This window comes from Pan troglodytes, chromosome 8 (assembly GCF_028858775.2).
Source record: "Pan troglodytes isolate AG18354 chromosome 8, NHGRI_mPanTro3-v2.0_pri, whole genome shotgun sequence".
Taxonomy (NCBI): domain Eukaryota; kingdom Metazoa; phylum Chordata; class Mammalia; order Primates; family Hominidae; genus Pan; species Pan troglodytes.
Window position 1 is genome coordinate 103,583,320 of NC_072406.2, and position 24,726 is coordinate 103,608,045.

Sequence of the window (24,726 nt, forward strand, 5' to 3'; positions counted from 1 at the left end):
TGCTCGTCCCCCCACCACCCCTCACCTCCTGCTGTACAGCCTAGTTCCTAACACGCCACAGACCAGTACCAGTATACAGCCTGGGGGTTGGGAACCCCTGATTTAGATGATCCTATAGAAAAATCAGTTCTGCCTAAGCCTGACCCAGCTTGAAACCTGAAGTGGATGAAAGTGCAGCCCTGAGGCAACATACCATTTAGAGTCACTAAGACATCATTAGAACCCATCAGAAGTTTCTCACTGAAGTCAAAAGCGTCCTCATGTGCAATAAAGGAAAACGCTTACCATGGAAGAAGCCCTTCTGTGATGTTCATTGGAACTGTATGGTCCTCTGAGCTGGCCACACCACAGTCAAGCCATCGTGACATTCCCCCACCCTTGTGATAATGTGCTTTATGATATTCCCCATCCTTGTGAATGTACTTCGTAACATCCTCCCAGCCCTTGTGACAATACACCCTCCCTGCCCTTGTGAATGTACTTTGTAACATCCATCCCCTGCCCACAGAAAATTGCTCCTGACTCTACTGCCTATCCCAAACCTATAAGAACCAATGATAATCCCTCCACCCTTCGCTGACTCCTTTCTCGGACTCAGCCCACTTGCGCCCAAGTGAATAAACAGTCTTGTTGCTCACACTAAGCCTGCTCAGGTGGTCTCTTATACGGACACGAGTAACAGGAACTTGAATAACCATAGCTGTGCCACCAACCCTGGGGCCTTCCGGGTAATAACGCCTTAGGTCAGTTGAAATTCTTAAACTAAAGAGTAATTTATTTTATTATCTAAGTTGTAAACCTTTTATATATCTTCCAATAAATTTTCTCTCCCCTCCCCGCCCCCAAAAAATCACAAAATAAAACTAAAATTAACATTGTAGAAAAGTAACAATGTTTTGGCAACATGAAAGTCCCAAAAAGAACCTTTAAAAATAATTTGAACAAGATTTTATAATTAAATGCACATACATTTTCTCTATTCATAGGAACTATAAGTAGTAAATAATGCGAAAATACTGGCATGAAAAATCATTTCAGACAGGTTAAAATATCATATTACATAATGGAAGCCATGTGTCTCAATGTCAAAGGAGTTAACAAATAGAAATAGGGAAAGGCGAGAATCAACACTGTGGTTGGTGGAGTTGAGAAGGTAATTTCAAAGTATTCTGCCTACAAATTACTTACTAATTACAAAGGGAAATATTAATAGCAATTTTACATCATCAGTAATGCATTAACATCATCAATAATGGAACAAGCTGATGTTGTGTGCCTCCTGATATGGTGCACAGACTAAGACACAATATCATGCCTGTGGTATATCTGCCAAACATGTATAACCTGAATCTAATTATGCAGAAACTTCAAAGTAAAATTTAAAAATATCTTATGAAATAACTAGCCTTTACTCCACAATTTTCAAAAACACGAAAGACAAGGAGAGATAAAGAAGCTGTTACAGACTATAAGAGACTAAAGAGACATGACAACTAAATTCACAAGATGCTCCTGGATTGGGTCCTGGGCCAGGAAAAATAACAACCACAAAAAAACATTACTGGGACACTTAGAGCAATTCAAATCTGAATTTTAGGTTATAGTATTATATCAAAGTTATGGTTTATGATGTTGATCATTGCAGTGTGGTTCCATAAGATAAGTCCCTGCTTTTTGGATATACAAACTATAAAGAATTTGTGGCTAGCAGATATGCGAAAATTACTTTCAAATGGTTTAGGAAAACAAAGAGTAAGAGCAGATGATAAAGCATATGGAATGAAACACTAACAATTGAATCAGAATAAAGGGAACACAAGTGTTTCTTATATTATTCTTGTGACTTTTTTGAAAGTCTGAAATTGTATTACAATAAAAATGTTTAAATGTCCTATCTCACAGCATTCAATACGTCTCTTTTAAGAACATAAATAAAGAGTGTATACTTTCTTATTGCTGCTGTCACAAACGCATTAGTTTAAAACAACACAAATTTATTATCTTACATGACTTTTTCAGCTTCTAGAGGCTATCTGCCCTTCTTGGCTCATGCCCCCTTCCTTACATCACTCTACCTCTACCTCCACATCACATCTCCTTCCCTGATCCTAACTCTTGCCTCCTGCTTATAAGGACTTTTGTGAACACTTGTGTATGAGCCACAGACTGGTTGGCTTAAACCAGGGGTCCCCAACCCCTGGGCCACAGACCGGTACAAGTCCATGGCCTGTTAGGAACCAGGCTAAACAGCATGAAGTGAGTGGCGGGCCAGCCAGTATTACCGCCTGAGCTCCACCTCCTGTTAGATCAGCAGCAGCATGAGATTCTAATACGAGAACGAACCCTATTGTGAACTGCGCATGCAAGGTATCTAGGTTGTGCTCTCCTTATGAGAATCTAAGTAATACCTGATGATCTGAGGTGGAAAAGTTTCATTCCAAAACCATCCCTGCCTCCCATCCGTGGAAAAATTGTCTTTCAGGAAACCAGTCCCTGGTGCCAAAAAGGTTGAGGACCAATGACTTAAAAAACAGAAATTTATTTTCTCACATTTCTGGAGACTGGAACTAATCAAGGGCTGGTTTCCTCTGCGGCCTCTCTAGCTTGCTTTAGATGGTCATCCTTGTGGGCATGCATGCAAGGTATCTCTTTTTATGACCATATTTCCTGTTCTTACAAAGAAACCAGTCAGGTTGAATTAGGGTCCACCTTGATGGTCTCATTTTAACTTAATCACCTCATTTAAGGCCCTATTTCCAAATATAGTCACAACCCGAGGTACCGGAAGTTAGGGCTTCAATATACAAATTTTAGGGGAATGCAGTTCATCCCACAACAGTCACATAAATATAAAGACACATGTCTTTCTTATTCTCCCTCCTTCTCACTCCAACCACAGAAGAGGGAAGGCAGGAGAAGTGAAAAGGTGAGCCATGCCCTTCTTTACCTCAAGCCCCTTCCTGAAGCTTACCCTGGCCTGGTGGTTTGAGAAAGAGAATGAACATCATATTGGATATAAGATTTAGTTTTTAAACTACTCTAGATAGGAAAGCACATTTTAATAATAAAAAGTAACCAGAAAGCTATGAGATCTGCCCAAGATATTCTTAAGGGCAGGAAAGGGAGATTTCATGGAATATGGTTGAAATAAATGATTGGAGAAAAAAACTAAAACAGTTCATATTTCTGTGCTATTGAGTGTAGATTGTTGAATAGACTGAGCATAATATATGTTCATATGTAAAGAAGCCTGTGATATGTAATTTACTTATTAAAACAAATTGAGACTAATGATGCACATCATGATAATACTTGGATAAAAGATTGTGATAGGTGCCTATTGTTATTGGCTGCCAAGCTCTGCTTCCCCTACTTTGTCTAGTAACCTTCTCCAGCAATAGATTAGACATGTGACTCCAGCTCAGCTTCTCATAATACCTCACACCCTTGACTGGAGTGGTTAATCAACAGGCTAAACCAATCAGAAACATTCCCTGGGATTTTTCAAGCTGGGAGACCAACACCCCTTTTTACTTCAGTCATAAAGTTGTAAGAGACTCAGAGCCAGGAGATGCTGGCCACATCCTTGACTCATGGAAAACCCAATGTGGGAGAATGAAGCCAACACACCTTGAGACATAGAGATGAGAGACAAAAAGAATGATTCCTCAGTGAGCCGAGATTGCGCCACTGCACTCCAGCCTGGGCGACAGAGCGAGACTCCGTCTAAAAAAAAAAAAAAAAAAAAAGAATGATTCCTGGGGATGTTCTAGTCCTGGCTTCAATCATCTCCAAGGTAGGTAACTCTACTCATATGCTTCCAGAATTTTGCTTATCCAAGCCAAGTAAATCTTTATGCTTAAGCCAGTTTGCTTTGGTTTCTATCCCTTGAAACAAAAGAATCTTGAAAAAAAAATATGTATTTATGTGGCATAATTGTGTTTCATGGAAAATATCTGGAAAGATACATACTAAATTGTTAACAATGGTTAATTCTCATAAAAATTCTGCTTTCCCCCACTGTTTCAATTTCTTTATATTAATTATTCGTTACATTTATAATAAAACATGTTTAGGAAAATGAGAACACCAACTAGTATAGCACTGATGATAGCCAAGAATAATGTATTCATATACAGTGAATAAGAGGATAAAATTAATTTAGAATAAGAGACATTTCGTTTAACATTTTTAAATGGTAAGCCACAGCCCTACAAAGATAAAGGGGATGTTTCAATAAGTCATATACAGAAAGAGCACTAAATATATATGGGACAACCAAACAATACTGATGCAAGAATGTAAATGTCCTCCCCACCCAATACCATGGAAACCTCAGAATCTGCCTGTGGGGTCACCTCTGAGATCTCTTACGTGCATAGACTCCACCTGACTCATCTGCTTCCCATTCAACACTGATATATTACTTAATCATTGTTGGTCCTTGTCTTAGTTACCTATGGCTGCATTACAAATGACCCCAAAACTTAGCAGCTTAAAAGAATAAGCATTTATTATCTCAGAGTTTCTGTGGGTCAGGAGCAGGGGCATGGCTTAGCTGAGTGCCTCTAACTCGGGATCTGTCAAAGGCTGTAATCAGTGCATCATCTAGGGCTGCAGTCATCTCAGGGCTCAACCGAGTAAAGGTCCTTTTCCAAAGTCACTCACTTGGCTGCAGGCAAGCCTCAGGTGCTTGCTAGCTATTTGCTTAGGACATTAGTTACTTCTGATCTGGGCTGTTCATAACATGACAGTTCGCTTTCCCAAGACTCCGAGACAGAGAGAGAGACAGACAGAGAGAGAGAGAAAGGAAAACAAGATGGAAGTCATAGTCAACCAGGCCTGATTTTGCCCTCAGGGGATCTTTGGCAATATCTAGAGGCATTCTTGGTTGTCACACTGTGGCGAGGAGAGGGAAGGTACTACTAGTATCCTGTTTGTAGAGATCAGGGATGCTGTTACACATCCTACAATGCACAAGACAGCTCCCTACAACAAAGAATGACCTGGCCGAATTATTAAAGTACAAAGTTGAGAAGCCCTGACTTTGAGTGTTGAATGTTTGTAGAGCACATTATGTACATTCTCCCAATCCTCATACAACTCTATAAGGTAAGTGTTATTATCTCTTACTTTTATTGCTGAGGAAACTGAGGCTTACAGGAGTCCAGTGATTTGCTCTAAGCAAGCAAGTAGCGAGGCTGTATTTGAACGAAGGTTTGGTCTCATTTCATTGCCAGCCTCTTTCAGTGTGAAGCAGGAACAGAGAGAGGTAAGAAAAGGAACAAGCTCTGGGAGAGGGGAGGGGAGAAATGCCCTCTCTGCCAGGAAATGTTCCAGATGCCATTCTTGTCACCTCATTTGAAACTTGCAATGAGGCAAGAACATAAGCCTGAGCAGACTCTGTTCTCTGGGAGAAGACAGCTTGGCAAGGTCCTGGTTTGCATCATTGTTGAGCTGGAGCTGTGGATTGCTATGGTTCCTGGAAACCCACAGTGTCCACACTACTGCAACCTCTCCCTTCTTCTTGGGGTCCCAGCTGGGCCTGTATGAATCACTTGTGACTACTCAGAGGAGCCATGCTGAGCTCCCCTCCATTCTGCTTTCAATATGGTAGGCCTGGCCTCCTTGGTGCCCAGGGACACGCAACCAATAAGAGCACATTGTGAAGCCAACTGATAAGTACATTTCACATTTCTTGTGATTTCACTCCAATTGTGTTCCCCACCCCACCTTCCCCTTTTAAGACTTTCAGACTTATTCCCTTCTGACCCCCTTGGTCAGAATTTGAACATTTCATTTCCCAAATGTCATTTTGAGATAGATTCTCTATCACAATTATGCCCTCCCACAACCTTCCAGATGGGGATTCAGGATTCACCTCTTGAATTAAAGAGTTTGTTGTTTTTGGTTTTGGTTTTGGTTTTTGTTATGAGATGAATTCTTGCTCTGTCACCCAGGCTGGAGTACAGGGGTGCAATCTCGGCTCACTGTAGCCTCTGCCTTCTGGGTTCAAGCAATTCTCCTGCCTCAGCCTCCCAAATAGGTGGGATTACAGCTGCCCGCCACCATGCTGGCTAATTTTTGTATTTTTAGTAGAAACAAGGTTTCACCACGTTGGCCAGGCTGGTCTCAAACTCCTAATCTCAAGTGATCCGCCCGCCTCAGCCTCCCAAAGTGCTGGGATTACAGGCATGAGCTACCATGCCCAGCTTTGATTTAAAGGGTTTGAATAATCTACTCCTTCTAGAAGGGGAATATGCAAGTCCATTTTGAGGAGGCTCTAAAAAAAAAAAAAAAAAAAAAAAAAACCAGCAAGAAGCTGTGAGTGACACAAACTTTTAGAGGATTTGTATTAAAAACTTCCAGGTTTGCAGACACTGTGAAATCTCTTAGTTCTTATTTAAAGTTTTACATAAAAGAAAAATTTGGCAAGGGGGAAATTGTTTTCTCCACCCTGGAGCTGTAAAAATGAATGAACATCTCATTAGCTGAGAATTTGTAGGTCTATGCCTGCTGGGATTTCAAAGGGCATATATTCTTTGGCCAAATATGACTTTGGCATATAGCCAATCTCATAGGAGCATTAGTTGTTGCAGCTTGAGTCTGTGTTTGAGTGACTAATGTCATCTTACCTTGTTCTTGCCATGACCTAAACTTTGGAGCAGTTCTTCAGCTGGATTTGTGGTGGACCTTGCACAAAATTATACAACCTTCCTCAGTCCTTCCACTGTCAGCTGGTGTCCTGCAGGCTGCATCTAGAAACAGACAAAAGCTAGTCTGAAAATGGCAGTTACCAAGTAACAAAAATGAGTGGGGCCTTTTAAATTCAACAGGAAAACATAGTCAGCAAAACCACACAAAAAGAACAAATCAGATGACATCTAGTAGCCTGTTCCTTCTGCCAGGTTATTTACGGTTTCTGACTGGTTGGCATGGATTATCTCTCTGATTCGGGTAACAAGTTAGTTATTGAATTATCAGGATTTTGTTTTGACAGAAATTTTCCTTCAGAGTTACCTTTTTTGCCCCCTGAATCCTTTTGGTTTTTTGCTATCGTATATAGAAATTCATTACATAAGGATTTTCAAATATTTTTGGAAATGGCCACAGTAAGAAATTGATTTTATACTGTGACAACACACACACACACACACACACACACACACTTGCTAAACTAAAACAAAAGTTCTACAGAAAGTATATTCACTCTTACTATGTATGATTCACTTTAATATTTTCCATTTATTTCCTTCCAGACTAGTCTAGTCTAGTCTGTTAAAAATGTTTTTGGCTGCCTATTAAATTAATTTCGCAACCCATGAAAGGAACATGTCCTGCAGTTTGAAAAATATTATATTACTTGAACTGTGGTTTTTAAATGACAATTTATAGCATTCTGATGAAATTCAAAGTATAACTAGAAAGTGAATTTAATCAGTTTCCAGGAATGTTCCTGTGGTATCTGTAATTCTGCTTATCCAACTCCTCAGTGAAATTGTAATGCACCTATAGTGTCACTCTTTTCTCTTTCGATTCTGATGGTTAGATGTGAAAACTATGTATTTACATCAGTTTCCTTTCTACACTGTCAAACAGACAAGTTCTTTGGAGCTTCTTCCAGTGTTTTACCCAGGAGGTTGGGAACATTGGAGAACATCGTGCCACTTGGCTGTGGTTGGGGTGTATGCAGAGATAAAGGAGTCCATGCCGGAAACAGCGTGCCAAGGAAGTGCCAAGGCTTAATCAGAGCCATCAACCTGGAATCAGCAACGGGAAAGACAGGGTAGCCAGCTGTAAGCCAAGAAAGATGGAGACTGAGTGTCATGGGCAAAAGGAAAAGGCAGTGGAGCATAAGGCAGTTCTGAACCAAAGAATAAAATGCTATGAGGGCTCTTGATATTGTTCTATGGCTCTGGTTAGGAGCATGCTTCAAATGCTTGAAGAGGAAACACCAAAGCTGTTTCCCAGAGCATCACACTAGAATAAACTTTCACACTTACCCATAATAATTAATCCCATGAGCTATTTTCCCTTAAGAATCTGATATTAAGTCAAAGTTTTATAGTTCTCCTCCCCATTTGCCACTATATACGGTATTATATAGTGGCAAATGCCACACATTACATTATTTCATCTATAAATATGTCAGTATGTACATAAAAATGACTTTTTAAAAACAAAAGCCCAAATCCGTCATCACACCTAAACATTTTTAACAATGATTTCTGAATACTATTCAATGTTCACTTAGTAGTATTCACATGTCCCTATACATATTTTCTTTGCTTTTACATTTTATTTATTCTAGTAAGGCTTTAAATTATTAGGGCCATACATTTTAATACATTTAATGCATTTTAATACATTTTAATTGGTTGATTGTCTCATTTGTCTTTTTTCATGTGTAACTTTTTTTTTTTTTTTGAGTGGTTAAAAGGTAAAATCCAAAACGTCTTTAAATAATGGGATTTTTTCCAAGGAAATGCAAATTGTTTATTTTGTTTACCAAAATAAACATGTTTACCAGATGAGAAAAACACCTCCTGGCCTCTGCAAATAGGGAGAAAAGCTTGCTTATGGTGATATGAGATCCAGGGTGATGAAAACTAGGCCCACCTCACTGGGCTCCATTGTTCCTGAAATCTCCTTCATTGGATTCACTTTTTTATACTTCAGAATAGCCTCTTTTTAAACACAACTGCATTAAACTCCCTTGCTGCCCACCTTCTACTAAGAGGATATCTGTTAATCTCTGTATGAATCTCTTCAGTTCTTTGATAGCACAATGTCTATAAATGATGGCCCAAGGGATGACAAGCGTGGTGAGTCATTCAAAAGCCAGTTCTATTCAGCAGAGTTTTAATGTTGAGTGCATTTAGCTCTCTTCTAATTCATATAAAGTTGATAATCATGGATTTATTGCTTTTTATGTGATGGTACACACCAGGATAGGATGCCAGTTTTTCTATTTCCAGAAGGTGTTTCCCACATTCACTTGAATAAACTAACTTTCTGATATGGTTTGGCTGTGTCCCCACCCAATCTCATCTGAAATTGTTCCCCACATGTCTTGGGACGGACCCGGCGGGAGGTAATTGAATCATGGGGGCAGTTACCCTCATGCTGTTCTCATGATAGTGAGTGAGTTCTCATGAGATCTGATGATTTTATAATGGGATTTTCCCTCTTTTGTTCAGGACTTCTCTTTCCTGCTGCCATGTGAAGAAGGACGTGTTTGCAGTTCTCCTTCTGCCATGATTGTAAGTTTCCTGAGGCCTCCCCAACCATGCTTAACTGTGAGTCAGTTAAACCTCTTTCCTTTATATATTACCCAGTCTCAAGTATTTCTTCATAGCACCATGAGAGTGAGAATGAATTAATACACTTTCCCATCACCATTCAACAGCCGTTTCCTACCCTTCGAATATTATATAGCATGTCATTGGATATATATATATATCCAATGTGTATACATATATATATGTGTGTGTGTATACATATATATATATGGATATACATATATATACACATATATATACACATATATATCCATATATATATATATATATTTTTTTTTTTTTGAGACAGAGTCTCACTCTGTTGCCCAGGCTAGAGTTCAGTGGCACAATCTCGGCTCACTACAACCTCCTCCTCCCAGGTTCAAGCAATTCTCTTGCCTCAGCCTCCCAAATAGCCAGGATTACAGGCACATGCCACCACACATGACTAATTTTTGTATTTTTAGTAGAGACAGGGTTTCACCATGTTAGTCAGACTGGTCTTGAACTTCTGACCTCAAGTGATCCACCTACCTCAGCCTCCTAAAGTGCTGGAATTAGAGGCGTGAGCCACTGCGCCTGGCCTGTCATTGTATTTCTAAGCTAACAAGAATTTAGAAACTATAAACTGTACTTTTTATTTTCTCTTTTTCCTTTTTCTTGTTATTATTCCTTTATCTTCACCTGGATTTTTGGGTGACATGAGTATCTAGAGCTATGTCCAAAAGTATAAATGCCATGTGACAGCAACCCACAATATCGTGACCATGTCAATTTTTAAACCATCTTTATTGAGGTATAACTCACATAATGTAAACTGTACCCATTTTAAGGGTACAGTTCAATGATTTTTGACAAATGTATAATTTGTGAAACCTCCACCCTAGTAAAGACAAATATAGAACATTTCATCACCCAAAAAGTTCCCTTATGTCTCTCTGCAGGCATCCACCCACGCCTGGCTCCAGGCAACCACCCACGCCTGGCTCCAGGCAACCATTGATCTGTTTTCTATCAATAGAGATTAATTGTGCCTGTTCTGAAGTTTGATATAAATGGAATCATATGGTAAATACTCTTTTGTGCCTGGCTTCTTTAGCTCAGCATAAGCCTTTGACATTTATCCATCTTGTTGTGTATGTTGATACTTGTTCCTTCTTATTGCTGAAAATCATTCAGTGGCTGCACCATAATTTGTTTATCCATTCCCCCTTTTGATGAACATTTGGATGATTTTCAGTTTTTGACTATTTTAAGCAAAGCTGCCAAAACAAATGTATACAAGCCTGTGAGGACATATGCTTTCAGTTCTCTGGGCAAATACCTAGAAGAGGAATTGATGATAAGTGTATGCATAACTTTATAAGAAACTACCAAAGTGTTCCCCAAAAAGATTGTATCATTTTACATCAATTCTGGTTGCTCTAGATCCTCACCAACATTTGCTGTTGTCAATCTTTTTAATTATACTCATTCTAGTGGGTTTGTCAGAGAATGTCCCTCTTGTTTTAAATTGCATTTCCCTAATGATGAAAGATGTTGAGCATGTGTTCATGTGCTTGTTGGCTTATCTGTATGTCTTCTTCTGTAGTGTCCAAATCTGCTCTTTTTTATTGGGTTGTTTGACTTCTTACTATTGAGCTATAAGAAGTATTTATATATTCTGGATATAATCCTGTGTCAGATTATGTATTATAAATTTTTGTCTCCAGTCCGTAATCAACTTCCAACAGTATAATTCTGTTTCTTCGTGCTATCATTGCCATATCTTTTATTTCCATAAACGTTGTAAAATCCAATTACAACATTATTAATTTTGCTTTAGTAATCAGCTCACTTTTAAGAAAGTTATGAGAACGAATAATATTTTCTTGTAAATGTACCTCTTATTTACCATTTCTGGAGCTTGTCTTTCCTCCCTTAAATATGACTTTCCTTCTGTATCCTTTCCTATTAGCCTAAAGAATTTAGCTTGTCTCATGTTGCAGGTGTGTTAGTGATGAATTCTTTAAGCTTTTACTTATCTGAAAATGTCTTTATTTCACCCTAGTTATTGAAATATATTTTCACTGGATATAGAATTGTGGGCTAACAAGGTTTTTATTTGTTTCTTCTTTGCTTTTGTTCCTCACTTTAAACATGCCATTCTTAAGCTCTACTTATTTTTATTCAAATTAGTTTATTTCTGTGTTTCATATTAGAGAAGACTTTCAGTTCTGGAGTGAACTGAATGTGGAGTTCAATGTCGAGATTTTCCTAGGCAGAAAGACAACAATGTGAGGTATACTTCATGAGTTTCTCTTAGGGATCATGATTTGTGTTGCCTTTTTCCCAATGTTTGATAATAGCTGCTTCATATATATATATATATATATATATATATATATATATTTCCATTTCTCTGCTGAAATTCCCTATCTACTCACTTATTAAGACATAGTTTCATTGATTTCTTTTGTTCTTGACTATGGATCACATTTTCCTGTTTCTTTACATATCTAGTAATCTTTTCGTATATTGGGTAATGTTCATAATACATGGTAGAAACTCTGCATTCTGTTATCTTCTGAGAAAGAATCTTGTTTTTGTTCTCACAGGCAGATCAATTTCTGGCTGACCACCTTGAACTTGTGTAGGTTTGGCTTTATATTTTGTTGGGGTGGATGTGTGGAAAGCTCCTCAACTGTGCATCTTGTGAAAGATTGATATTAGGCTTTTGTATAGAAGATTGAGAAAGCAGGCTTTACCCTAAGGCATGGGGCATTACTCTTAGGGCGTGGCCCTTGTGGTGTCAAAGCTGGATTCTTGAGGTGGTAACAAGATGTTAATGATGTCCCTCCACTGTGGCTGCGGAGGATCTCCAGCATTACTTAGTTCTTCTCAACCTTTACTTTCTCTGCTCTTATTCACAGTTGCGTGGTAAGCCTTGTGCAGTCTTTCCCTGAATACATGATTGCAATCCTCAGCCAAAAACTTAGGGAGAAGTCCCTTCAAGACCTCCCCACTATTCTGTGTTGCTTCTCGACTCTGGTGCCCTACTTTGCAGACTCCAGGCACTTCAGATACCCCAAACTCTGATCTAGGTTTCCTCAGCTCAGCAGGACTACTATACTTTGCTTAGATCACAGCTCCCTGCACCGTGGCTGGGAAAATGTCCCTAGGCAGAAAGCTGCACCAGCGTGGGACTTACCTCATGAGTTTCTCTCAGGGATCATGGTTTGTACTGCCTGTTTTCCAATGTTTGACAATAGTTCCTTCACACATTTTGTCCAGTCTTATGATTGCTTACCACAGGAGGAACAATCCAATACCAGTTATTCCATCATAGCCAAAAGCAGAAGTTCACCAGGATTTGAAACAAAAATAAAAACAGGCCAGGCGTAGTGGCTCATCCCTGTAATCCCAGCACTTTGGGAGGCCGAGGCAGGCAGATTGCTTGAGGCCAGAAGTTCAAGACCAGCCTGGCCAACATGGCGAAACCCCATCTCTACTAAAAAAAAAAAATACAAAAAATTAGCTGGGCATAGTGGTGCGTTCCTATAGTCCCAGCTACTCGGGAAGCTGAAGCACAAGAATAGCTTGAACCCAGAAGGCATAGGTTGCAGTGAGCCAAGATCGCACCACTGCATTCCAGCCTGGGTGACAGAGTGAGACTCTATCTCAATAATAATAATAATGACATTTCCTGAATCTCTTCCATATTCTACCTCCAGTTTCCAAACTCTATAAAATTCATATTTATGGACCATAATAAGAATGTAAGTGCATTAATTCAGTAAGGAGTTTAATATACTAAACTTTCCAAACTAAGCCAATTAGACCACTTGGCTATTTGCAAACACTCTACTGTTCTGAGATTGGTCATTCAGCCTGAATGTTTAGTCAGTAAGCCTTTCTCTACTACCCCTGCCCATACAGTCTATTTGAACTGAGCTGTAGCTTCTTGGACCACTTACTGGGTCTGTTTTCAACTTTGATGAAAGGGGAGTCTAGATAGAAAAAGTGTTTGAACAGCCCACTATTTTTGTAGAGCAGGACAGTTAAAGTTCTATCAAAATGTCAGGGAGAATCAGCAAAAAATGACTCTATCTCATATTTGAATAGTGAGTATCTTATTTGGGCCTCTCACTAACCCTCTGAAAAAGGCAGTAAGCTGTTATTGCTCCCATTTTGCAAGTGACAAAACTCAGAATCAATTCAGTTAATTGAGTCATCCAACATCAACACAGGTAGATGACGACAGAACTCAGAAAGGCAAAGTCACTGTGAATAAATGTAACAGTTAATTCCCTGTACATGGACACCACAGGCCAGCTCTGCGAATAGGCAGAATACATAGCCAAGTATGAGGTACAATTTGAGAGATGCCAAATCGCTCATTCCTTGCTAATCACAGGGCCTAAAATTTCAGCATTAGTCATTCATTTTAGCTTGAGCCATCAATGACCTGTTAAAATGGCAATCTAATTACCTTCCATTTGTACAGCAATTCACAATTTTCCAAGAGTGTTTTACATTTAATAGTAATAATACCTAACATTCATTATGGGAACTTTTATGTGGCAGGCACTGTTTTAAGTGTTTTGCATATATTGACTATTTTTATCTACGCCGTAATTCTATGTGAGGGGTACTATAATTATCTCCATTTCACATATGTGGAAACTAAAGCTTATAAAGATTAAATAACTTGCCTAAGGTCATACAATTAGAAAGTGGAGAAGGTAGGATTTGAGTCTGAATCAAGAGTTCTTGCTTTTAACCATTAAACTTTTTGTTTGCTATGCCATTTGATCCAATTCAAAATCCTACAACATAAAGACATCGTTAAATCACCTTTTACAGGTGAACAAACAATGACCCAGAAAATTTACATGACTTTCCCAATGTTCCTCCAGCTAATTATTGATTAATCCTGAAAATCATAACTCCTAGTTGACTCTTTCCGGTATACTAAACCAAAAGAACTAATAGTTAGGTCACTATCAGCAAATAGAGAGATTGGAGCAAAGACAGTTTCATTTTGATGCGATATAATAAGATGTTCTGAGAAGCCAAAAGGCAGCTTGAGAATTTTCCAGCCTTTAGATGGTAACAGGAAATATTAATTTTATTTTACAAATATTTGCTGATTCCCTAACTACGTTCCAGGCACCATTCTTAGTGCAGGAATACATCTACGAACAAAGAAACAAAAAATCCCTGCCTTTATGGAATTTACATTCAAATGGAATATAAAAAAATTACTAGTGGTACAGAAGAATTATACTGAAAATAAAGAGGTACAATGTGAAGCAGAATTGACAGTGAATCCAGCTGGAAATATTTTTTCAAATCTACTCCTTCAGTAACTCACTTGTTTTACACATGCTTCTTCTAGGAAAGAACCCACTGATACGTAAAACGTAGGTAACATTTCAAAATACAATACCAAATTTGTTGGTGATGGTATAAGTTAAGAACTATTAAAGGGACAGATGAGTTTTCCCAAATAAGATAGGATTAGTTGGAGCTGTAAAGGCACAAATTTTATGACATGTTTGAGTACATAAGATCTTTGAGAAAGTTGCCCAGCCTGAAACAACAGAGGGTTGCAATGTATCAATAAAATCTTCTAAGATTCTTCCTTTTTAAAGTCCTCTTTTAGGGTATCAAAGGTTCTTACCAGTAAAAAGTGGAATACTGGCAGGTAGAACAGCTGGGATCATTGATGGGAAAGAAGACTAGTAAACTGTCTTTAGTTCTATGCCATCTTTAGTTCACCATCCTCATTTTAACAGAGGTCTGGATTCTCCATCTCTCTACTTGGATTTATTCTAACCAGTTGGTTGCAGTTGACCAGGGACAGATTCTTAGTTCAGGATAGAAAAATCTCTGCTTTGATTCTTTAGCCTGGGTTGCTAGACAGCAGCAGTAACCGCTCTGAGGGATCCAGCTCTTGCTTTTGTCAGCAGTTGTCAATCATGCCTGGCAGGCAAGAACCTCCACAAAAAGATTATTTTTCTCCTTTCTCTTGCTGGCCCCATCCACACCAATTTTTTTTTTTTAAGATTGATAAATTAGCCCATTTTAATACAAATTAATTATCTGCATGTTTATTAATTGCTCCAAAATACTTTGCCTTTCCCAGTGTGCTGTTTCTTTTTTTTTTTATAGCAATTAATTTTTTTTTATACTTTAAGTTTTAGGGTACATGTGCACATTGTGCAGGTTAGTTACATATGTATACATGTGCCATGCTGGTGTGCTGCACCCACTAACTCGTCATCTAGCATTAGGTATATCTCCCAATGCTATCCCTCCCCCCTCCCCACTCCCCACCACAGTCCCCAGAGTGTGATATTCCCCTTTCTGTGTCCATGTGATCTCATTGTTCAATTCCCACCTATGAGTGAGAATATGCGGTGTTTGGTTTTTTGTTCTTGTGATAGTGTACTGAGAATGATGGTTTCCAGTTTCATCCATGTCCCTACAAAGGACATGAACTCATCATTTTTTATGGCTGCATAGTATTCCATGGTGTATATGTGCCACATTTTCTTAATCCAGTCTATCATTGTTGGACATTTGGGTTGGTTCCAAGTCTTTGCTATTGTGAATAATGCCGCAATAAACATACGTGTGCATGTGTCTTTATAGCAGCATGATTTGTAGTCATTTGGGTATATACCCAGTAATGGGATGGCTGGGTCAAATGGTATTTCTAGTTCAAGATCCTTGAGGAATCGCCACACTGACTTCCACAATGGTTGAACTAGTTTACAGTCCCACCAACAGTGTCAAAGTGTTCCTATTTCTCCACATCCTCTCCAGCACCTGTTGTTTCCTGACTTTTTAATGATTGCCATTCTAACTGGTGTGAGATGATATCTCATTGTGGTTTTGATTTGCATTTCTCTGATGGCCAGTGATGATGAGCATTTTTTCATGTGTTTTTTGGCTGCACAAATGTCTTCTTTTGAGAAGTGTCTGTTCATGTCCTTCGCCCACTTTTTGATGGGGTTGTTTGTTTTTTTCTTGTAAATTTGTTTGAGTTCATTGTAGATTCTGGATATTAGCCCTTTGTCAGATGAGTAGGTTGCGAAAATTTTCTCCCATTTTGTAGGTTGCCTGTTCACTCTGATGGTAGTTTCTTTTGCTGGGCAGAAGCTCTTTAGTTTAATTAGATCCCATTTGTCAATTTTGGCTTTTGTTGCCATTGCTTTTGGTGTTTTGGACATGAAGTCCTTGCCCACGCCTATGTCCTGAATGGTAATGCCTAGGTTTTCTTCTAGGGTTTTTATGGTTTTAGGTCTAACGTTTAAATCTTTAATCCATCTTGAATTGATTTTTGTATAAGGTGTAAGGAAGGGATCCAGTTTCAGCTTTCTACATATGGCTAGCCAGTTTTCCCAGCACCATTTATTAAATAGGGAATCCTTTCCCCATTGCTTGTTTTTCTCAGGTTTGTCAAAGATCAGATAGTTGTAGGTAAGTGGCGTTATTTCTGAGGGCTCTGTTCTGTTCCATTGATCTATATCTCTGTTTTGGTACCAGTACCATGCTGTTTTGGTTACTGTAGCCTTGTAGTATAGTTTGAAGTCAGGTAGTGTGATGCCTCCAGCTTTGTTCTTTTGGCTTAGGATTGACTTGGCGATGCGGGCTCTTTTTTGTTTCCATATGAACTTTAAAGTAGTTTTTTCCAATTCTGTGAAGAAAGTCATTGTTAGCTTGATGGGGATGGCATTGAATCTGTAAATTACCTTGGGCAGTATGGCCATTTTCACGATATTGATTCTTCCTACCCATGAGCATGGAATGTTCTTCCATTTGTTTGTATCCTCTTTTATTTCATTGAGCAGTGGTTTGTAGTTCTCCTTGAAGAGGTCCTTCACATCCCTTGTAAGTTGGATTCCTAGGTATTTTATTCTCTTTGAAGCAATTGTGAATGGGAGTTCACTCATGATTTGGCTCTCTGTTTGTCTGTTGTTGGTGTATAGGAATGCTTGTGATTTTTGTACATTGATTTTGTATCCTGAGACTTTGCTGAAGTTGCTTATCAGCTTAAGGAGATTTTGGGCTGAGACTATGGGGTTTTCTAGATAAACAATCATGTCATCTGCAAACAGGGACAATTTGACTTCCTCTTTTCCTAATTGAATACCCTTTATTTCCTTCTCCTGCCCGATTGCCCTGGCCAGAACTTCCAGCACTATGTTGAATAGGAGCGGTGAGAGAGGGCATCCCTGTCTTGTGCCAGTTTTCAAAGCGAATGCTTCCAGTTTTTGCCCATTCAGTATGATATTGGCTGTGGGTTTGTCATAGATAGCTCTTATTATTTTGAAATACGTCCCATCAATACCTAATTTATTGAGAGTTTTTAGCATGAAGGGTTGTTGAATTTTGGATAAAGGGGATATCACCACCGATCCCACAGAAATACAAACTACCATCAGAGAATACTACAAACACCTCTACGCAAATAAACTAGAAAATCTAGAAGAAATGGATACATTCCTCGACACATACACTCTGCCAAGACTAAACCAGGAAGAAGTTGAATCTCTGAATAGACCAATAACAGGAGCTGAAATTGTGGCAATAATCAATAGTTTACCAACCAAAAAGAGTCCAGGACCAGATGGATTCACAGCCAAATTCTACCAGAGGTACAAGGAGGAACTGGTACCATTCCTTCTGAAACTATTCCAATCAATAGAAAAAGAGGGAATCCTCCCTAACTCATTTTATGAGGCCAGCATCATTCTGATACCAAAGCCGGGCAGAGACACAACCAAAAAAGAGAATTTTAGACCAATATCCTTGATGAACATTGATGCAAAAATCCTCAATAAATTACTGGCAAACCGAATCCAGCAGCACATCAAAAAGCTTATCCACCATGATCAAGTGGGCTTCATCCCTGGGATGCAAGGCTGGTTCAATATACGCAAATCAATAAATGTAATCCAGCATATAAACAGAGCCAAAGACCAAAACCACATGATTATCTCAATAGATGCAGAAAAAGCCACACCAATTTTTATAAGCTGTCTGCAGGACCACACTTAACTTTCCAAGGGAATGATGGCTCCCTCTACCACTTCATTCTTAAGATTCAGGAAAGTGTTCTCCTCACCCAAGACAGCCTGAAATTGCAAAGGGTTTCACTCTTTTAGCCTAAGACTCTGTTTTAAATTGAAATGCAAATCTAGTCCTGTCATTGACAAGTTTGGGTGAATGAAATTATCCAATTATTTCCACTGGAAAGGTGTGTATGGTAGAGGTAGGGGGAGGTGAGAAGAAGTGCACCAGGCAAGGAAGGGAGGAGCAGGAAAAGGAAAAAGTATTGCAAAGGGAGAAAGGAGTCTGGGAAGGGAAGCCAGGACCACTGATGGCAGATCTGTCAGCTCCTTGATTTCCCCAAGGGCTGGTCTTGTACTTGGCAACTAAACCATTGTCTTTCACTAAACAGAGCCTTAGTAGTAGCCTCTTGCTGCTCAGCCATGTAAATCAGAAATGGGAACTGGAGGTCAAGAGGGAGGCCAGTATGGGGGACAGTGGGATATGCTGCCAAGGTCTGTCTTGGAGAACAAAGGGCCAATTACCCCCCAGATATTGGGACTGCTACTGGCACTCCACCTTTAGCCCTTTGTGGGGATTGCCTCTGCTGAAGGAAATTACCTTACCAAGATCACATCTCCTTCACAAGGGGCCTCACATCTAATGACTGATTAACATGGTGAATAAAGTTTCTCCTGAGACACCTCTGTACTTTTACTCTGTCTCCATAACTCCCTGTATAGTTGGCTAAGTCATCTGTTGAGACTGCATTACAGCTCAGCTTCTCCCTTGGTCCAATCCTGTTTACTTTCCCTTCCTTCCATAGGCATTGACATCAAAAGGTCCTACAAAATCTCCTGAATGTCAATCTCAATCACAGGATCTGCTTCCTGGGAACCCTGAATTGCAATAACCAAACTGTGAATCTCCCATTTCCCAAATGAACAAACTCCATCCTACAATATTAAATACACGAGAGGACTGGGATGTCTTGGGCTGCAGTACATGGCTGCCTACTGCACTGGGAGACTTGATTCAATGACAAAGTGAGTCTAAACAGGTCCAGAAAAGTCTTCCTTTTTCCCTGAGGGAGGTCCTGGAAGCTTAGCTTCTGAGATATTAGGAAATATGAAAAAAAAAGACCCATGTCATTCAACAGGCATTCACTAAGTATGAATTCTTTATCAAGCACAAAATTATGTGCTGTCATCATTGTTGTCATTTTCATCATCATCGTCATCATTGTCATTGTTGTTACTAGTAGCATTTCAAGTGGTATCTGGTATTCCAGGAATTTGGAAACAAATCATTATCCTTATTTAATGTTTATCTAACAGATTCATAGACAAAGATAATATCTCTTTTTAGTGTTGAGATATCCAAATCAGAGTACAATTTTCAAACTGTCCAGATATTTCCCCATCTGCTGGATTTTTCCAATTGCCTTTCTTTGGACCTGCTTTAGTTCTATTGATTTTTCTTGTCATAATGATCATTTATGTTTCCTTTTTTCTAGATACAGATGAATCGGGGTTTTGAAACCAGGCAAGATCATATTCTTTTCAGTTTGCTTCCAGAGATCTTCCCAAAGATGACCAGCCAGCCTTCATTAGTAAATGGTAAAGCTATTTACTAGGTCAGGGTGACTTTAGGACTTCTATGAGCATATCTGATAGTTTAACGTTCATGCTCATAATCAAAATTTGAATCATTATATTTCTTCACACTCCACTTCACATTCACCCTTGCTGACATTCTGCTGCTAATTTTCTTGTGAGGCTTGTGATTATCTTCACTGGTTGACATTTCATTCCCTCAAACAAGTTAATATCTCCTACAAACTTAGAAGGTTGACTACAGATGTCCTTTCTCAGTGTGTTCCTGATCATAAGGAATAACTAGTCGTGCTCTAATCCCTCGAAATTCCATTATTTAGGACTCCATTAACTGCTCATATTCCTACCTTTTGTTTTTTGTCTTTAATTTATTTGATTTTTTTCCTTTGCAAAGTAACCCCACAATTTCCATGATGATGCGTATTTGTAACTGATATAATGTGGTGGTAACATTTTGAATGTGTTTACTCTTGCTTCTCTGGTTCTTTTAATGGTGATGTTAGGGTGTCCATTTTAGATCTTTCCTGCTTTCTCTTGTGGGCATTTAGTGCTATAAATTTCCCTCTACACACTGCTTTAAATGTGTCCCAGAGATTCTGGTATGTTGTGTCTTTGTTCTCATCGGTTTCAAAGAACATCTTTATTTCTGCCTTCATTTTGTTATTTACCCAGTAGTCATTCAGGAGCAGGTTGTTCAGTTTCTATGTAATTGAGCTGTTTTGAATGAGTTTCTTAATCCTGAGTTCTAGTTTGATTGCACTGTGGTCTGAGAGACAGTTTGTTATAATTTCTGTTCTTTTACATTTCCTGAGGAGTGCTTCACTTCCAACTATGTGGTCAATTTTGGAATAAGTGTGATGTGGTGCTGAGAAGAATGTATATTCTGTTGATTTGGGGTGGAGAGTTCTGTAGATGTCTATTAGGTCTGCTTGATGCAGAGCTGAGTTCAAGTCCTGGGTATCCTTGTTAACTTTCTGTCTCACTGATCTGTCTAATGTTGACAGTGGGGTGTTAAAGTCTCCCATTAATATTGTGTGGGAGTCTAAGTCTCTTTGGAGGTCTCTAAGGACTTGCTTTATGAATCTGGGTGCTCCTATATTGGGTGCATATATATTTAGGATAGTTAGCTCTTCTTGTTGAATTGATCCCTTTACCATTGTGTAATGGCCACCTTTGTCTCTTTTGATCTTTGTTGGTTTAAAGTCTGTTTTATCAGAGACTAGGATTGTAACTCCTGCCTTTTTTTCTTTTCCATTTGCTTGGTAGATCTTCCTCCATCCCGTTATTTTGAGCCTATGTGTGTCTCTGCACATGAGATGGGTCTCCTGAATACAGCACACTGACGGGTCTTGACTCTTTATCCAATTTGCCAGTCTGTGTCTTTTAATTGGGGCATTTAATCCATTTACATTTAAGGTAATATTGTTATGTGTGAATTTGATCCTATCATTATGATGTTAGCTGGTTGTTTTGCTCCTTAGTTGATGCAGTTCCTTCATAGTGTCAATGGTCTTTACAATTTGGTATGTTTTTGCAGTGGCTGGTGCCGGTTTTTCCTTTCCATATTTAGTACTTCCTTCAGGAGCTCTAGTAAGGCAAGCCTGGTGGTGACAAAATCTCTCAGCATTTGCTCATCTGTAAAGGATTTTATTTCTCCTTCCCTTAGGAAGCTTAGTTTGGCTGGATATGAAATTCTGGGTTGAAAATTCTTTTCTTTAAGAATGTTGAATATTGGCCCCCACACTCTTCTGGCTTGTAGAGTTTCTGCAGAGAGATATGCTGTTAGTCTGATGGGCTTCCCTCTGGGGGTAACCTGACCTTTCTCTCTGGCTGCCCTTAACATTTTTTGCTTCATTTCAACCTTGGTGAACCTGACAATTATGTGTCTTGGGATTGCTCTTCTCAAGGAGTATCTTTGTGGTGTTCTCTGTATTTCCTGAATTTGAATGTTGGCCTGCCTTGCTAGGTTGGGGAAGTTCTCCTGGAAAATATCCTGCAGAGTGTTTTCCAACTTGGTTCCATTCTCCCCGTCACTTTCAGGTACACCAATCAGATATAGATTTTGTATTTTGTATTTTCACATAGTCCCATATTTCTTGGAGGCTTTCTTCGTTTCTTTTTACTCTTTTTTCTCTAAACTTCCCTTCTCGCTTCATTTCTTTAATTTGATCTTCAATCACTGATACCCTTTCTTCCAGTTGATTGAATCGGCTACTGAAGCTTGTGCATTCATCACGTAGTTCTCATGCCATAGTTTTCGGCTCCATCAGATCATTTAAGGACTTCTACACTGGTTATTCTAGTTAGCCATTCATCTAATCTTTTTTCAAGGATTTTAGTCAAAAGCTAGCAGAAAGCAAGAAATAACTAAGATCAGAGCAGAACTGAAGGAGATGGAGACACAAAAAACACTTCAAAAAAAATCAGTGAATCCAGGAGCTGTTTTTTTTAAAAAGATCAACAAAATTGATAGACTGCTAGCAAGACTAATAAAGAAGAAGAGAGAGAAGGATCAAATAGATGCAATAAAAAAATGGTGAAGGGGATATCACCACTGATCCTACAGAAATACAAACTACCATCAGAGAATACTATAAAAACCTCTATGCAAATAAACTAGAATATCTAGAAGAAATGGATAAATTCCTGGACACATACACCCTCCCAAGACTAAACCAGGAAGAAGTTGAATCTCTGAATAGACCAATAACAGGCTCTGAAATTGAGGCAACAATGAATAGCCTACCAACCAAAAAAACTCCAGGACCACACAGATTCACAGCCGATTTCTACCAGAGGTACAAGGAGGAGCTGGTACCATTCCTTCTGAAACTGTTCCAATCAATAGAAAAAGAGGGAATCCTCCCTAACTCATTTTATGTGGCCAGCATCATCCTGATACCAAAGCCTAGCAGAGACATAACCAAAAAAAAAGAGAATTTTAGACCAATATCCTTGATGAACATTGATGCAAAAATCCTCAATAAAATACTGGCAAACCAAATTGAGCAGCACATCAAAAAGCTTATCCACCATGATCAAGTGGGCTTCATCCCTGGGATGCAAGCCTGGTTCAACATATGCAAATCAATAAACGTAATCTATCATATAAACAGAACCAAAGACAAAAACCACATGATTATCTCAATAGATGCAGAAAAGGCTTTGACAATAATCAATAGCCCTTCATGCTAAAAACTCTCAATAAATTAGGTATTGATGGGATGTATCTCAAAATAACAAGAGCTATTTATGACAAACCCACAGCCAATATCATACTGAATGGACCAAAACTGGAAGAATTCCCTTTGAAAACTGGCACAAGACAGGGGTGCCCTCTCTCACCACGCCTATTCAACATAGTGTTGAAATTTCTGGCCAGGGCAATCAGGCAGGAGAAGGAAATAAAGGGTATTCGATTAGGAAAAGAGGAAGTCATATTGTCCCTGTTTGCAGATGACATGATTGTATATTTAGAAAACCCCATCATCTCAGCCCAAAATCTCCTTAAGCTGATAAGAAACTTCAGCAAAGTCTCAGGACACAAAATCAATGTGCAAAAATCACAAGCATTCTTATACACCAATAACAGACAAACAGAGAGCCAAATCATGAGTGAACTCCCATTCACAATTGCTTCAAAGAGAATAAAATGCCTAGGAATCCAACTTACAAGGGATGTGAAGGACCTCTTCAAGGAGAACTACAAACCACTGCTCAATGAAATAAAAGAGGATACAAACAAATGGAAGAACATTCCATGCTCATGGATAGGAAGAATCAATATTGTGAAAATGGCCATACTGCCCAAGGTAATTTATAGATTCTATGCCATCCCCATCAAGCTAACAATGACTTTCTTCACAGAATTGGAAAAAACTACTTTAAAGTTCATATGGAAACAAAAAAGAGCCCACATTGCTAAGTCAATCCTAAGCCAAAAGAACAAAGCTGGAGGCATCACGCTACCTGACTTCAAACTACACTACAAGGCTACAGTAACCAAAACAGCATGGTACTGGTACCAAAACAGAGATACAGACAAATGGAACAGAACAGAGCCCTCAGAAATAATACCACACATCTACAACCATCTGATCTTTGACAAACCTGACAAAAACAAGAAATAGGGAAAGGATTCCCTATTTAATAAATGGTGCTGGGAAAACTGGCTAGCCATATGTAGAAAGTTGAAACTGGATCCCTTCCTTACACCTTATACAAAAATTAATTCAAGGTGGATTAAAGACTTAAATGTGAGGCCTAAAACCATAAAAACCCTAGAAGAAAACCTAGGCAATACCATTCAGGACATAGGCATGGGCAAGGACTTCATGTCTAAAACACAAAAAGCAATGGCAACAAAAGCCAAAATTGACAAATGGGATCTAATTAAACTAAAGAGCTTCTGCCCAGCAAAAGAAACTACCATCAGAGTGAACAGGCAACCTACAGAATGGGAGAAAATTTTTGCAATCTACTCATCTGACAAAGGGCTCATATCCAGAATCTACAAAGAACGCAAACACATTTACAAGAAAAAAACAAACAATCCCATCAACAAGTGGGTGAAGGATATGAACAGACACTTCTCAAAAGAAGATGTTTATGCAGCCAACAGACACATGAAAAAGTGCTCACCATCACTGGCCATCAGAGAAATGCAAATCAAAACCACAATGAGATACCATCTCACACCCAGTTAGAATGGCGATCATTAAAAAGTCAGGAAACAACAGGTGCTGGAGAGGATGTGGAGAAATAGGAACACTTTTACACTGTTGGTG

The 24,726-nt window shown here is 38.9% G+C and overlaps 1 long non-coding RNA gene across 1 annotated transcript in view; it reads right to left on the reverse strand.

The window, feature by feature from the left end:
* The window catches only part of LOC107966796 (uncharacterized), a 220,832-nt gene that overhangs the window by 37,075 nt on the left and 159,031 nt on the right, over window positions 1–24,726 (reverse strand). The window contains exon 2 of the long non-coding RNA XR_001706751.4: window positions 6,636–6,758. This is a non-coding gene — a long non-coding RNA (uncharacterized LOC107966796). The remainder of the gene's footprint in view (window positions 1–6,635; window positions 6,759–24,726) is intronic.